This window comes from Megascapheus bottae, chromosome 22, assembly GCF_031878675.1.
Source record: "Megascapheus bottae isolate mThoBot1 chromosome 22, mThoBot2.hap1, whole genome shotgun sequence".
NCBI lineage: Eukaryota > Metazoa > Chordata > Mammalia > Rodentia > Geomyidae > Megascapheus > Megascapheus bottae.
Window position 1 is genome coordinate 28,399,980 of NC_143530.1, and position 15,791 is coordinate 28,415,770.

At 37.7% G+C, this 15,791-nt stretch overlaps 1 protein-coding gene and 1 pseudogene across 1 annotated transcript in view; one reads left to right on the plus strand and one right to left on the minus strand.

Annotated features, from left to right (window-relative positions):
- Lyrm4 (LYR motif containing 4) overlaps positions 1 to 15,791 on the minus strand; it is a 100,948-nt gene that overhangs the window by 54,722 nt on the left and 30,435 nt on the right. The gene's annotated exons all lie outside the window — the stretch shown is intronic.
- LOC150048437 (U6 spliceosomal RNA) lies at positions 479 to 570 on the plus strand (annotated as a pseudogene).

Below are 15,791 nucleotides of genomic sequence, written 5' to 3' on the forward strand. Positions count from 1 at the left end.
AAGGTAGTCTTAGACTTGACACAGTGAGAATAATGTGTGCAACAGACAGCTGGAGGATAGTTCCAGAATATAGAGCACAATCATAATAATCCTGAACAAATTTTACAAATGGTTTTTCTAGTATATGGCTAGTATCCATCTTCTTTTCTTCCTACATCTTTCTCTGCAAGGAGAGAAAGTATATGCCTACCTTAATTCCACCTCCACTTAGAAAATACATGGGAATATGCTTCCTATGAAAACACAAGGCATCAGATATTCTTGTCATGATTTATATGACAAGCCTTGTTCCAGAGTGCACAATAGAAAACTTACAATTTATATTATAGCATACTTACAGTAGTACTAGAGAAAATACACCTCAAAAAATTTTAAATAACATCTCCATGAGATGAAGAGTCCATTCTTGAGGGCACATCTTTTGTATTCTTTTGACACTAAATCTTGTTATATTGTTTGCTGTTAAGAATACTGTCTGGTGCTTATTTTCACAGCAAATATACTAAAATTGGAACAATACAGAGAAGAAGAGCATGGCCTTTGTGAATCAGTGAGTTGTTCTATATTTTTTTCCATTGAAGTAATTAAATGCAAAAGTTTGTAGAATCCAATGAAAATAAAAATATAACCAATGAGAATCTTTGGGATAAAGCAAAGATAGTCACATAAAAACAGCCATAACTATTAAAAAAATCCTACAACCCAGACATACAAAATATCCTAATAATGCATAAGAGAAATAAGAACTTGCCAAACCCTGAATTAGCAGATGGAAAGAAACAATAAAGATTAAGAAAGAAACGAATGAAATATATTTCTAAAGACAAACTATATAAGGATCAGTGAAACAAAAGCTGGTTCTTCAAAAAGATAAATAAGTTGAAAAGCCCATAACAGTGTAACTACAAGAAAGGAAATGACACAAATAAAGTTAGAGATGAAAATGGAGACATGACAACAAATAAATGTGAAAGGCAGAAGATCATGAAAAAATATAATGAAAATCTGTATGTATTTCCATATAAATTCAACAGATCAAAATTAAACCAAGAAGCTAATAACCAATCAATAGATCTATTGTAAGTAATGAGATTACAACAGTAATAAAGAATGTCCCAACAAAGAAAAGCCTAAGAATGGGCTGAATTCTCAGCTGAATTGGTCATGATAAACCTGGTGTCATTCCACAGAGGCAAATAATAAGTAACACAATGGATAAACAAGACCAAGGATGAAACCATATGATCATCTTAGTTGATGCAGAGGACCTTTGACAAAGTTCAGCTTTTATGACAAAAGGTCTGATGAAAATAGGAATAGGAGGAATATATCTGAACATAATAAAAGCTATTTGACAAACCAATAGCCATTATCAATGAGGAAAAACTGAATCCATTTCCCCTAAAATCAGGAATGAGACAAGAATCAATTTTATCCACTTTTATTCAATATAGTACTAGAGAACTAATTCAAGGGAACATAAAAGAGATCCAAATATGAGTGAAAGAAGTAAAAATGTCCCTATTTGTATAAACTCTAAAGATTCTAGCACACTCCTAGATCTTGACAAATCAACAATGTAGCAGAATACAAAATTAACACACATACACATACATCAGCAGCTTTTCTATACACCAACAATGAATTGGATGAAAGCAAAGTTATGAGAACAATCCCATTTACAAAAGACTAAGAAAATACTAAGAAAATAAAAATAAACATAACCCAAGGAAGTGAAAAATCTCTATAATAAAAACAATAAAAGCCAGCAGAAAGAAACTGAAGAAGATAACAGAAGATGGAAAGACCTCCTCTACTCACTGATGGCCAGAAATAGTATCATGAAAATGGACATACAGCCTAAAGTAATCTGTGATTTCAATGCAATACTCATCAAAATCCCAGTATAATTCTTCACAGAAATAGAAGAATCAATCCTAAAATTCACACAAAAGCATGAAAAGTCCTAAATAGCCAAAGAAATCTTGATCAACCACAAAAACAAAAAATGTAATGCTGGAAGTATCACAATACTAGGTTTCAAATTATGTGACAATAATGAAAGCAGCTTGGTACTAGAAGACCCAGAAATGAATCTATATGGCCTACTCATATGATTTGACAAGAGATCCTAAAGATATATGTTGAAAAAAAGACAGTTTCTACAACAAAGAAAAAATAAACTGAACCCCTATATCTTACTATGTACTATCAATTCAAAGTGGATCAGCAATCTTAATGTAAGATAAGGCCTGAAAATTTGAAATTACTAGAGTGTAGAGTAGCAAAAATACTACAAATTATTAGTAGAGAGAATAACTTCCCCAGTAGCTCAGAAATATAAGTATTGGGGCAAGGAGCATAGCCTAGTAGTAGAGTCCTAGCTTAGCATACACGAAGCCCTGGCTTTGATTCCTTGGTACCACAAACACAAAAATAGTCAGAAGTGGTGCTGTGGCTCATGTGGCAGAGTGCTAATGTTGAGCAAAAAAAAAAAAAAAAAAAAAAAAAACAACCCACAGTGTCCAGGTCCTGAGTTCAAGCTCAGGACTGGCACAAAAAAGAAAAGAAAGAAAGAAATGTAAGTATTAAAACATGAAATAGCACTAAGCTAAAAAAATTTCTGTACAACAAATGAAATCAGTAGACTAAATAGACAGCCTACAGAATGGGATATGGAATCAATACCCAATTAACCCTAAGCTAAGTGGTGAGCAAATGAATTGAGGAAACATTTCTTGAAAGAAGTAGTAAAGATGGCCAATAAATACATGAAGAAGTGCTCAATATTTTGACATAAAAATGCAAATCAAAACAGCATTGAAATTTCATGTTATTCTAGTCAGAATGGCCATCATCAAGAAAACAAGCAATGACAAAATGTGAGGAAAAAGGAAACATGCATTGTTGGAGAAAGCACACATTAGTGCCACTACTATGGAACTATGGCAGTCATTAAGGAGATTTCTTTAAAAAAATGATCCAAAAAAGTAAAAGTAGAATTACTTTATGATCTGGTGATACCACTCTTAGGTATTTAAAATCGTCCAGATGATGAATAATATATATTCACAATGGTGAATTATTTTGCCATAAAGAATGAAATTATGGTATTTGCAGGGAAATGAATCTGGAAACCATCGTATTAAGTAAAGACAGGTGTAGAAGGATTAAGCTCACATGTTTTCTCTCATGAGTATGGTAGGCTAATTATCTATCTATCTATCTATCTATCTATCTATCTATCTTTCTATGCCTAGCATGAATTAAGTATAATATATACATATATAAGATACCATGATGAAATAATATGTGTTTCCATACAGATGGCTATCATGAAAGATGTCCTTTCTGGGGAGAAGGTACTACTGAGTAGAAGAAGAACAGGTAATTAGAGAGAGTAAAAGAGGGCTAATATGCTAAAAATACTTAATGGACATGAATGAATACAGAAAAAAAGTTTGCTGAGATGGTTTTGGAAAGAAGAGAGTGATGGAGGGAGAATGACAGATGATTTAATTTTAATCAGGACTCATAGACGTGTTAGAATGAAACCCCATTCCATAACTAATTGCTGCTAAAAATTACAAAGATGGAAAGAAAGGAAGGAAGGAAGAAGGAAGGAAAGAAGGAAAAAAGAAAGCAAGACAAATTGTTTGGCAGTATCACCCTACACTCAAGAGTGTTATTAGTAGTTTAGTTGTATGCACTGTTTACTACTGGGTGAAATAACAGAATTTTCAGTTATAATGATTTTACTTAATTTATTTTAAAAAGTCTGTATTTCTGTAAAAGCATAACAAAATACAATTAAGCAGTGGAACAAAGGTTTAGCTCTGCCCATCCTAGAGATTATGAATGGTCATTAGGATATCAAAGACAACCTGCTCATAGATTACTCTTCCAGAAATCAGGCGTTCTGTGTAGGGGTGACAGTCCTAATGTATTTACTCAGGGTTCCTTCTCAGCTTAGTGTGAATTACTGTTCTCAATAGTAGCTGTACTTTGTAATCTCCTGGAGAGCTTCAGACATTCTGAAGTCTCTCCACAGAGATTCCAGTTCAGTTGGTATGGAGTAGGAAGGTCACTGGGATTTGTAAAAGTACCAAGGTGGTCCTAAAACAGTCAAGGCTGAGAACTGTTAGCTTAAGGTGAAGATACATTAAAGACCAGGGAGTCTTTGGTCCTTCCACTAAGGCAGTAGAAAATAAAAAGTTGAATTTAATGACAGGTATACTACAACGTAAGGATCAAGTATTTTAAAATTAAGAGTAATTTTTCTTTCTTTTCTTGGGGAAATGTATTATGATTGTTCGGAAGCTAGTTATGGTTCTTCTTTCCAAATGTTATAGCGTATTCAGATAATTAAAACTCTACTTCTGTACGATCTAAAAGATCCTTGATATGGATTAGGCTAGTCTGCCTTTAGTTTACCAGTAAGGAAGATGGATACACAATCAGGCAAACCCTGGTCCTGTGTACATAAGGGGTCTTGGGAGTGCAAGTATGTGGAAACCCTTTCTTGCATGCTTCTTCCTGTCTAGTCAAAAACTTTAGATCCCTGATATTGGCCTAGAGATATGCTGAGCTGTGAGTTGACTTACTCATGCCACAACTCTATTCCTTTTCTTTCAATGGGTCATTGTGCCAGTAATGCACCAAAATAATCGTTTTATTCAGCTCAATGACTGGTATTCTGGCTAATTGAATTAATATGTTTGCTGCTCTAGGAGGAACAACTTGTCTTTCTGATCCCACTAGCAATGCTCTGTCTGAGAGTCAGAGGGCTTGAAGTAGCTTTGCTTTATTTCACTATATGATCCTGAGACCTCAGTCATAGTGAAAGTATAGTCAGGGGTTAGTACCTTCTTTAGAGATACAATGATTCTGAGTAAGTTGATGGCTCTCTCAGTGGAAAGGGTTGGCAAAATTCAAAATGCAGTAGGAGATGGGATAAAACTTAGTAATACAATGCTTGCCTAGTTTGTGCAAGACCTGAGATTTCACCTTCAGCACTAAAACCAAAACAAATAAAAAACACCTACAAAATAAAAACACTCATAAAATCAGGTTCTACTGTGAGGTGTTTGGTATCATGATGGAGACCTCAAACATCATCTGTCTGAGTTGATTCTGAACTTTCCCAAATTTCAGTTTTTTTCATCTATAAAATGAGGCCCTACAAAGAAGGTAGAGTACACCGAATGTCCCATGCCTGCTCCAATGGTATATAGTGAGAAGTCAATAAAAGTGAGTCCTTTCTTTCTTGTAGTCACTAAAGAGCCATAATCTCCATCTCTAATTACATTTGTGTAAACAAAGTATTCTTGTAAGGATATTATGATCTAGGTGATCTTCCATATCTCAGGCATGTCTCAATTTATATAAAGGGTTCTCTCAAAGGTGAAGGTAAGATGAAGCTCCAAATACATGAACCATGAGGCAAGGGAAGCTAGGCTCAGTATATAGTATTTGGTTCCCTGTCTTATTATTTATTATCTAACACTTGAGCCACAGTGTCACTCCGGCTTTTTCTGAGTATGAGGAATCAAACCCCGTGTTTTGTGGGTGCTAGGCAAGCACTCTACCACTAGGCGCTCTCAGCCCTGGTTCCTTGTCCTATTATGCTCCATCTTTCATGCAAAGGCTGATTATGATTAACACAAGGGTTACATTATATTCACCAGATAAAGGTGCATTACTAACAATCATTGCTACCCCTTCTCATGTTTTTGTCCCCATGTCCCTCCCCAACCCCTCCTCTCATCCTCCTTTTTTTCTTGCTATGACTCCAGAAGGCTGATTTTTTTATTTGATTTTTTTCATATATTTTTTATTGAAATTAGTAGAAGGGTTACATTATATTCATCAGATACAAGGTATATTATTTCACAAACATTGATACCCTTTCTCATATCATGGTCCCCATTTCCCTCTCCCCTTTCCCCCAGCACAACTTGATTTCCCCTCCTTCCCTCTCCTATTTCAAATACCAATTAAGCATATATAAAATGTATCAGATAACAAGGTAAAATACTGTAACAATATGAGACAACCAAGGGACAGCAAGAGAGATGAGAAATAAATAGTACATTAAGGACAACAATCACTCATTATATGGCTTTTGTTTCTATATCCTGGAGGTCCTTTCATTTAGCATCATACTATACGGCCTTATGTATCTAGGTTTTGTTCTATTGCAAATCTCTGCTAGGAGAGCCCAAGGTTTCAACTGATTGTGACAAATGAGGAAAACCATTGAGCCTATGTTCCTTTGAGTCTGGCTTACTTCACTTAATATGATCTTTTTTAAGTCTTTCCATTTCCTTACAAATGGAGTAATATTGCTCTTTTTGACAGCAGCATAGAATTCCATTGTGTACAAATACCACATCTTGTTGATCCACTCGTCAACTGAGGGACATCTGGGTTGGTTCCATATCTTTGCTATGTTAAATAGTGCTGCAATGAACATTGTTGTGCTAGTGGCTTTAGTATGTCCTTGTTTCTGGATGACTGGGTAAATGCCAAGGAGTGTAATTGCTGGGTCATAGGGGAGTTCTATATTTAGTCTTTTGAGGAACTGCCATACTGCTTTCCATAGTGGTTGGACATGTTTTCACTCCCACCAACAGTGTAGTCGTGATCCCTCCTGGCCACATCCCCTCCAGCATCTGTTGTTCTTAGTTTTCTTGAGGTGGAATCTTAGAGTTGTTTGATTTGCATTTCTTTTATGACCAGAGATGTTGAGCATTTCTTCATGTGTCTATAGGCCATTTTTATTTCTTTTTAAGTCTTTTAATGGGATGGTTGTTTCTCTGGAGATTAGTTTTGGAGTGATTCAACTTTTTGAGCTGTTGATATAGTTTAGATATAAGGCTTTGTCCATTGTATGGTTAGTGAAAATCTCCCATTCTGTAGGCTTCATAATTAATTTACTAGATATGTCCTTTGCCATACAGAAGCTCTGCAGTTTAATGCAGTCCCACTTATCCAGCCCAGAAAGACTGATTTTGCAACTTTAACCTTTTTTTTTAATTGTCAGGGATAATGTATAGAGGGGTTACAGTTACATTCCTCAGGTAGTAGGTACATTACTTCTCACACAGATATTCCTTCTCATGTTTTTGTCCCCATTTACCTCCCCCTACCTCCTCTCAATCATCTTGTTTTCCCCTCTTCCTTTCCTATCTCAAATAAACACATAAATGTATATACAATATGCCAGGTAACAAAGTCAGATACAGTAACAGCATGAGATTAACCATAAGGGGGAAAAAAAGGAAGAGAAGAGAAATAAAGACAAGAGAAACAACATAGTACATTAAGAACAACAATTACACCTCTTGTTTCCATATCTTAGAGATCCTTTCATTTAGTCTCATCCTACATGACCTTATGTACATAGGTTTTTAAGCTAGTCCTCTGCTAGGAGAATCTTAGATGTGTACTAATTATTACAAATGAAGGAAACCATTGAGCATATGGTCCTTTGGGTCTGGCTTACTTCACTTACTATGATTTTTTCCAAGTCTTTCCATTTCCTTATGAATGGGCAATGTCATTTTTTTCTGATGGCAGCATAGAATTCCATTGTGTATAAGTACTACATCTTCTTGATCCATTCATCTTCTGAGGGGCATCTGGGTTGGTTCCATACCTTAGCTATGGTAAATAATGCTGCAATGAACATCTGCCCTCAAAGCAGAGCTCACAGCCATACTCCTCAAACTCTTCAATGAAATTGAAAGCGAAGGCTCTTTGCCAAACTCATTCCATGAAGCCAGTTTAACCCTCATCCTAAAACCAGACAGGGACTCATCAACAAAAGAGAACTATAGACCCATTTCTTTGATAAATATTGATGCAAAACTTCTCAGCAAAATACTGGCCAATTGTCTTCAACAAGTTATCAAAAAAATTATACACTATGATCAAACAGGATTCATCACAGGCATGTAAACCTGGTTCAATATTCACAAGTCAATTAATATAATTCATCACATCAATAGGAACAAGGACAAGAATCACAGGATTATTTCAATTGATGCAGAAAAGCATTTGACAAGATCCAGCACCCCTTTATGCTAAAAGCTCTGGAGAAACTAGGAATCAATGGAACATTTCTCAGTATAATAAAGGCTGTGTATGACAAATCTACTTCTAGCATTATACTTAATGGTGAAAAGCTAAAGCCATGTCCTCTAAAATCAGGAACAAGATAAAGATGCCCACTCTCTCCACTCTTCTTTAATATAGTATTAGAATTCCTAGCCAGAGCAATAAGGCAAAAAGCAAACATAATGGGGATCCAAATAGGGAAAGAGGAAGTGAAACATTCCCTCTTTGCAGATGACATGATTCTGTAAAGAACCCTATAGACTCCACTGCCAAATTGCTTGAGCTGATTTGAAACTTGGGCAAAGTAGCAGAGTATAAAATTAACCCTCAAAAATCAACTGCTTTATCATTACAGTAACTGACTTTGTTACCTGGCATATTGTATTTATATATATTTACTTGTTTATTTGAAATAGGAAATGGAAGGAGGGAAAACAAGATGATTGGGAGAAGGTGGGGGGAGGTAAATGGGGACAAAACATGAGAAGGGGTATCAATGTGTGAGAAGTAATGCACCAACTATCTGGTGAATATAACTGTAACCCTTCAATACATTACAATAAAAAAATTCAACTGCTTTCCTATATGCCAACAATAAGAAGAGCGAGGCAGAAATCAGGAAATCAACTCCTTTAACTTTTTTTTTTGTGGGTCATGGGGCTTGAACTTGGACTGGGCACTGTCCCTGAGCTCTTCAGCAGCTCAAGACTACCACCCTACCCTTGAGCAAAGCCATACTTCCTGCTTTCTATGGGTTAATTGGAGATAAGAGTCTCAGGTTCTTTTATGCCCAGGCTGGCTTTGAACCTTGATCCTCAGATCTCAGCCTCCTGTGTAGCTAAGATTATAGGTGTGAGTCACTGAGCTTGGCTAACTTTTTTTTTTTAATGCTGTCCTGGGGCTTGAACTCAAGGTGTGGGCACTGTGCCTAAGGCTCCTTGTGCCCAAGCTAGCACTTTACCACTTGAGCCACAGCATCACTTTTGGCTTTTTCCAAACAGTTTATTGGATATCACAGTCTCATGGACTGCTCAGGTTGCCTTTGAATCTCGATTCCCAGATCTCTGCCTCCTGAGTAGTTAGGATTGTAGTCATTAGCCACTGGCACCTAACTCCTAACCTCTTTATACACAAGAAGAACTTCATATGCTATCCCAAGAAATCGATGAAGAATGGAAAGGGTGTAGTCTGATTTAGTATTTCAGTAATTTAGTTTTTCTTTGGGCACAGATTACTTGTTTCTGCAGGCCTCCCCAAAATGGGAAATGGGTTACCCCAACTTATTGATTTTTTTTTGGCAGTCATGGGACTTGAACTCTAGGCCTGGGCAAAGTCCCTGAACTCTTTACACACACACACACACACACACACACACACACACACACACACACACACAATTATAATTAATGGAAGGGTTACAGTTATACTCACCAGATAGAAGGTGTATTACTTCACACACATTGATATCCCTTCTCTTGTTTTTGTGCCCACTGTCCCTGAGCTCTTTAGTTCAAGGCTGGTGGTCTACCTCGTTGAGCCACAGCACCACTTCCCAACTTTAACTTTTTCCCACCCAATGTCACCTGGCATTACTTAAATGAGCTACTCCCTCTTGTACAATACCACATACCATCTGTCATAGCTGGTCCTGGGTACAAGTCAAAGACTGAGTACTTATTGATCTATGGCTTGCATAGACCTATCTGGAATGCACTCATTTATGAGTAAAAGGAAATAACCTGTTGAAATCAAACCTATGTCTAATCTCTATTCAATTGTTCAACGTAGGTTGTTAGGGACAGATAAGTCATTAATCTAACACTATGAGGGGTCCTGGAAATTCAGGTGCCCAGTTCCTTGTGTTTTACAGGTGCCACTTGTGAGAGACCACTATTCTCAACTCAAGGTAGACTGTGAAGGGAATTCTAGGAACTTAGCTTGGGTTGTTGTCTTTTCCCTCTACAGAGGAGGAAAGCAATGAAAAGCATTTCTTGGGAAATATAAAGTGAGAATGTTTGAAGAAAAGAAAAATTCTACTTAATTCTATATCAAATTAAGATCACAATGTACACCTTAGAGAAGTTCTGAAGCTCATTTGTTATCTGATCACTATTTGAAATGACTTCATTATCAGATGAGGGATGAGAAAAAAATTTGTGACATATTAACTGACACACGTATTTAAAAATCACATCAAGGGGGGGCCGGGAGTTTGGTCTAGTGGTAGAGTGCTTGTCTTGCATGCACAAAGACCTGGGTTCGATTCCTCGGTACTATATATATATATAGCAAAAAGCCAGAAGTGGTGCTGTGGTTCAAGTGGTAGAGCCCTATCCTTGAGAAAATCCAGGGACAGTGCTCAGGCCCTGAGCTCATGCCCAGGACTGGACAAAAAAAAAAAATCACATCAAGGGGCCAAGAGTTTGGCTTAGTGGTAGAATGCTTGCCTAGCATGTACAAAGACTCGGGTTCAATTACTTGGTACCATATAACTAGAAAAGCCAGAAGTGGTACTGTGGCTTAAGTGGTAGAGCGTTAGCCTTGAGGAAAGCTCAAGGAGAGTGCTCAGGCCCCAAGTTAAGTTGCCAGCACTGGCATTAAAAAGAAATCACATCAAGTACAAAAGTAACAATTTAAGAACGATAGATCCAGAGATGGAGTTCAGTGGTAGAGTGGGTTCAATCTACCACATGGCAAAAACAATGACTTTGGATAAGGATTTTAGACAGAGCAAGTATCAAATATCATAGACATTCCTTGATTTAAATACCAAGGAAAGACAGCTACTGAGGAACTGTTTCAATAGAGGTATATCTTGCTGAAAAACAAATTTTCTTTTCTGCTTCTTCTACTATGTTTCAAGGGAAATAAGAAAACGAACTGCTTTTTAGACTGAAAGATGTATAATTTGTAGAAGCACCTCCTACAGCACCAAGAACACACACAGGTAATATTCATTAGTTTGGAAACGAAATTCAATTGCAGAGAGCAAGTGCTCACGAAATGAGTGCATTTCTGTGTATACATAGAGGGCACAGTCAGTATCCCCCTGCCAACTCCTAGAAATACAGATTAGCATAAGCAAGAGGAACTCCTTTTGTTGCCCTCCTTAAGGTCTGTGACATTGCTCCTTTGTCATCTTACAGGAAGATCTGCATGAGTTCTGGTGTCAACTCTGATTATTTGAAAGAACAAGCAAAGCAGGTAGGCATCAAAAGGTTGCCACTGAAGGGTCCTCCAGTGATCGCTTGTCAAGAAAAGCACAATTGAGCTGCAACCTTCAGATCTGTGGGGAGATTCTGAGCAAACACTTCTTAAATAAGGCGGGTGAACTTTAACATTTTAGTGAAGTTTTTCTTTTTATTTTTTAAGGAAGAGTTTTTTGAGAAAGGATAAATGAGTCTGGCCTCTAGAAATCAAACTATTCATGAGCGTACACAGTTTAAACAAACAGTCATGAAAAGGAAACACACATCGTGCTGCCTTCTCTCATCTTTAGTGTCTTGTTTGCCTTTTGTTAAGGTACAGCAGCCCACAGTGTGAATCCTCCTCTGAGAGTTGGCTCACAAGGGAGAAAAGATGTAGGCGGGCCCTCTTAATTGTGAGTCCTTGGAGAACCACTTAAATATGCCAAAATTTCACTTTTCTCAGTAACACAAAAAAGGACAATAGTGTCTTTCTCACAGGTTGCCACTGTGAGAAAGGAGATGATGTATTTTACAGCTTGATGCAGTGTGGGTGCCTCCTGGTCTAAGGCAGAAATGCTGACATACATCATTGTAACATCTACTTCACCACCCGCCTCCTCTTCAAATACAATTGTCTTCTTACAGACGAGCCAACTTAAGAAAAGAAGCAACTCACCAAATCATGAAGTAATGCGGCTCTGAGCTGAGATTAGCTGTTCAGCACACCTCTGCCTATGAGACAAGGCAGAGGGCTCTGCAGCAGAGTTAACAGTTATGTTAAAACTGGTTCTTCAATGAATTCTACAGTGAATTTTTTTTTTTTGTGGTGGCTACTAGGAAGAATGGAGGAATACAACAGAGATTCCCTGGTGTAATTCCTGTACAAGTGTTCTGCATGTAGTATTACCACACCTTGTAAGCTCCTGCATATGAAGATATGCTACAGAACTAGTACTCAAAAAGCGACAAAGGCAAAGGAGAGTGCTAGAAAGGAAAAAGAATGTTGTATTTAAGTCAGTTTAGGAGGAATCAAATTCAATTGACAATGTCTAATCAAATGAGAGCTATCTCTTGGACAGAAATGGATCACTGTGGGAATGCTACTGCCCCAGACTTGAACACTCACTGGAATTTCTTAAAAAAGCAAATACAGAGAAAATAACTTTAGATTCTTGTGTGAAGAGGTATTTTTATAGCTGCAGAGGAGCTATATATTGAACAGACTAAAAAACTGAATGTCAAGCCCAGGCCTGGCTATAAAACTAAATAACCTTTTTCATTTACCCTGCTTTCTTAAACTTCAACAGGGGGCTAGGGGATTTTTCACTCCTATTGAAAAATTCCATATATCTAAAAGATACAGGTTCACTTAAGAGCCAATTCTGCTCATTACATATAAATGTGTATTCCATAGGGCTTTTATTCAAGTTTAGGACACAACACTTACATCTTCAGTACCACTGAAGATCTTTTAAACACCTAAGTCTGCCTTTGATCTAACCTTAGTTGATCTATATAGGCACAAGTGAAAGCAGAGATAGGATATGATTGTTAAACTCTATATCTAATCTATTAAATGTGAGAACAGATGTTATCTAGGCCTAAAGAGAAAATGAAAAAGAACTTCAAAGGGAAGGGGGGAAAATAAGATGATTGGAGGGGATGGAGGGAGGGAAAAGGGGACAAAAACATGAGAAAGGGTATCAATGTATGAGAAGTAATGCACTTACTATCTGGAGAATATAACTGTAACCCCTCTATACATTACAGTAAAAAAGAAACTTCTACTAAGTTTTGATAGACAGCCATTCTATCCCAGTTATGTCTAAAGAAATTATATTCAATTCATATTACGTAGCACAGAACATATATCTGATAAATGTGTAGGAAAGGAAACGATGAATGTAGGACTGCAAAATACACAGTGCTACTGACTGCTAAGAAGCTAGTCAGAAACAAGAAGTCCAAACAAGAAGAAACGAGTATTAGCATTCATGAAAGGCTAAATCCTTCAAAGGAGACTTCTGCAGACATATCAAGACACCAGAATTTTCTGACAGCCCCCCCCCCCCAACTGAGATATTTGATCTTCGTGTTCATTCAGGTAGTCCACAGATACTGAGTACTAGCTCTAGGCGAGCTGTCCTACATATAGTGAATACAAATCAGAGCAAGCACTGCACTTGTGCAGTGCTTACTATGTGCCAACATCTTTTCAGGGGCTTTAAAAATAGTAACTGATTTTATCCTCATCAGAGCGATGCTATCCTTAACTTGCTTTTCCCCACCAGATACTGAGAGGTTAAATATTGTGGTCAAGGTCACATATGTAGCCGGCCAAGTCAGAAGTAGAACATAGCATGTTGGTCCTAGAATCCATGCTCTTACTCATCAGGTCAGTTCTGTCATGGCCCCAATTGTCTCGTAAGTGATGACAAAAATAAAATAAGGCAATGAGGAGAATTATGCTAGTCATTGCTAAGTGCTGTGATGAACAATGGGAGGCTAGCTGTTTTAAATCATGTGGTCATGAAGGCCCTCAGAAGGTGGTGAAATCTGAGTGAAAAGGGGACGATCCAGGGCAATCTTGGGAGGAAATCCTTGGGCACAGTAGGTAAAGGCTGAGAAGGAAACAGGAATAGTGTTAAGAAAAGTTTTAAGGAAAGATGATATGAAAGAACACCTGAATCAAACCCACTTCAGGTTTGGTTCACAGCTAATTCATAATACCATGTAGTGAAGTGGCTTGGGCGTGCACTATGTTTTACCTTATCAATATGCTGAATGGTTGCTTAACTTTAGGATGACTTGACCTGACAGCATGTAATCAAAAGCCTGCCAGTTACTGAAGTATGGCTAGGCAAGTTCTCTGAAGAAATGAGCATGCTGATTTTTGCCAAATCTCTGAAGAGATAACCTGCTGTGTTCCATGTAAGTACTGTAGGCAACTCAGCATACTTCAGAATAGGAAGGTGCAGTTACCAGGATTTCCTGAGGGGGGCGCCCTTATGCTGCTGCTCTAGCCTGTTTTCAGTATAGATAATGACACTCTAGTATATTTTCAATAGAGATATACTGTGTGTGTTATTAGCACAAGGGTTGGTTGGGTTTTTCTCCCCCTCCTCTTTAGGTGTTGGGGATGGGACAAAGAGCCTTGTGTATGTCTGATAAGCATGCTTCCATTGAGCTACCTTCAGCTCTGATTTTTGTTTTTAAAGAACAGTTAGAGCATTCCAAACCAAGAAGTGACACAGATAATTAGACATAACACAAGAAACAGTGGCATAGATTATTTACAGGGCCCCCTCTTTTTTGCTGTAGGTTGTTGGGCTTGAACTCTGTGTTGGGTGCTGTTCCTGAGCTCTTCAGGCCAAGGCAACCTCCCTACCCCTTGAGCCAGTGCCATTTCTGATTTCCTGGTGGTTAACTGGGGATAAAGAGTCTCATGGCTTTTAGTGCCTGGGCTGGATTTGAACCAAGATCCTCAGATCTCAGCCTCCTGAGTAGCTAGGATTACAGGTGTAAGCCACTGTACCTGGACCTCCTCCTCTTTTTTTTCCTGCCAGTCCTGGGGATTGAATCCAGGGCCTGAGCACTGTCCTTGAACTTCTTTTGCTCAAGGCCAGCACTCTACCACTTGAGCCACAGCATGACTTCTGGCTTTTGCTGTTTATGTGATACTGAGGAACTGAACCCAGCTTCAGGCATGCTGGTCAAGTATTCTACCATTAAGCCACATTCCCAGCCTACAGGCCCCATTTTCTTTTTTTTTTTTCAGGGCCTGAGCACTGTACTTGGATTTTATCAAGGCTAGAGCTCTACCACTTGGTACCAAGGAATTGAACCTGGGTCTTCATGCATGCTAGGAAAAGCACTCTACCACTAGGTAAAACTCCTAGCCCTCCAGGCCCCCTTTTAAAGTACTTTATTCTGAATGCTTCCATACTAAAGATAAAAACCAGCCTGATTTGTAAGTGGTTGCTAATTTCTACACAGAGAAAGTGTCAATGAATGGAATCTGAGTTTATGTAAAATACAGACATAAGCTGCTTGCTTTTCTATGTTCTACTGATAAGGGAAATTCAACCACTGGTGAAAATGTAGACATTCTAGTTTTCCAAGTGGTAAATCTACCACTCTCATTTATCTTATAAACAAATGGGAAGATTGCACTTTTCCTGGTTATCCCATTTCTTTTCATGCTTTAGGTTAACTGTCATTTTCTAAGCCTGTCTAAATGTGATTCAATTATTCTATTGCTAGGTAAGTATAGAACTCAAGGGGTACCTGAAATATTTTGGAAAACAATGTTCCAATGTTACATAGGCTATAATACCACATTTAATCTTGACATAAAATGCAAGCTAAAGATTTTAATATTGCTTTGTGCTTGAATTTCTTTTTAAGTCAAGTATGAAGATAGCTCAGGGAAAGATTAAATCTGAAACAATTCTCAACAAATCAGGAGTCTCCCAAAGCACC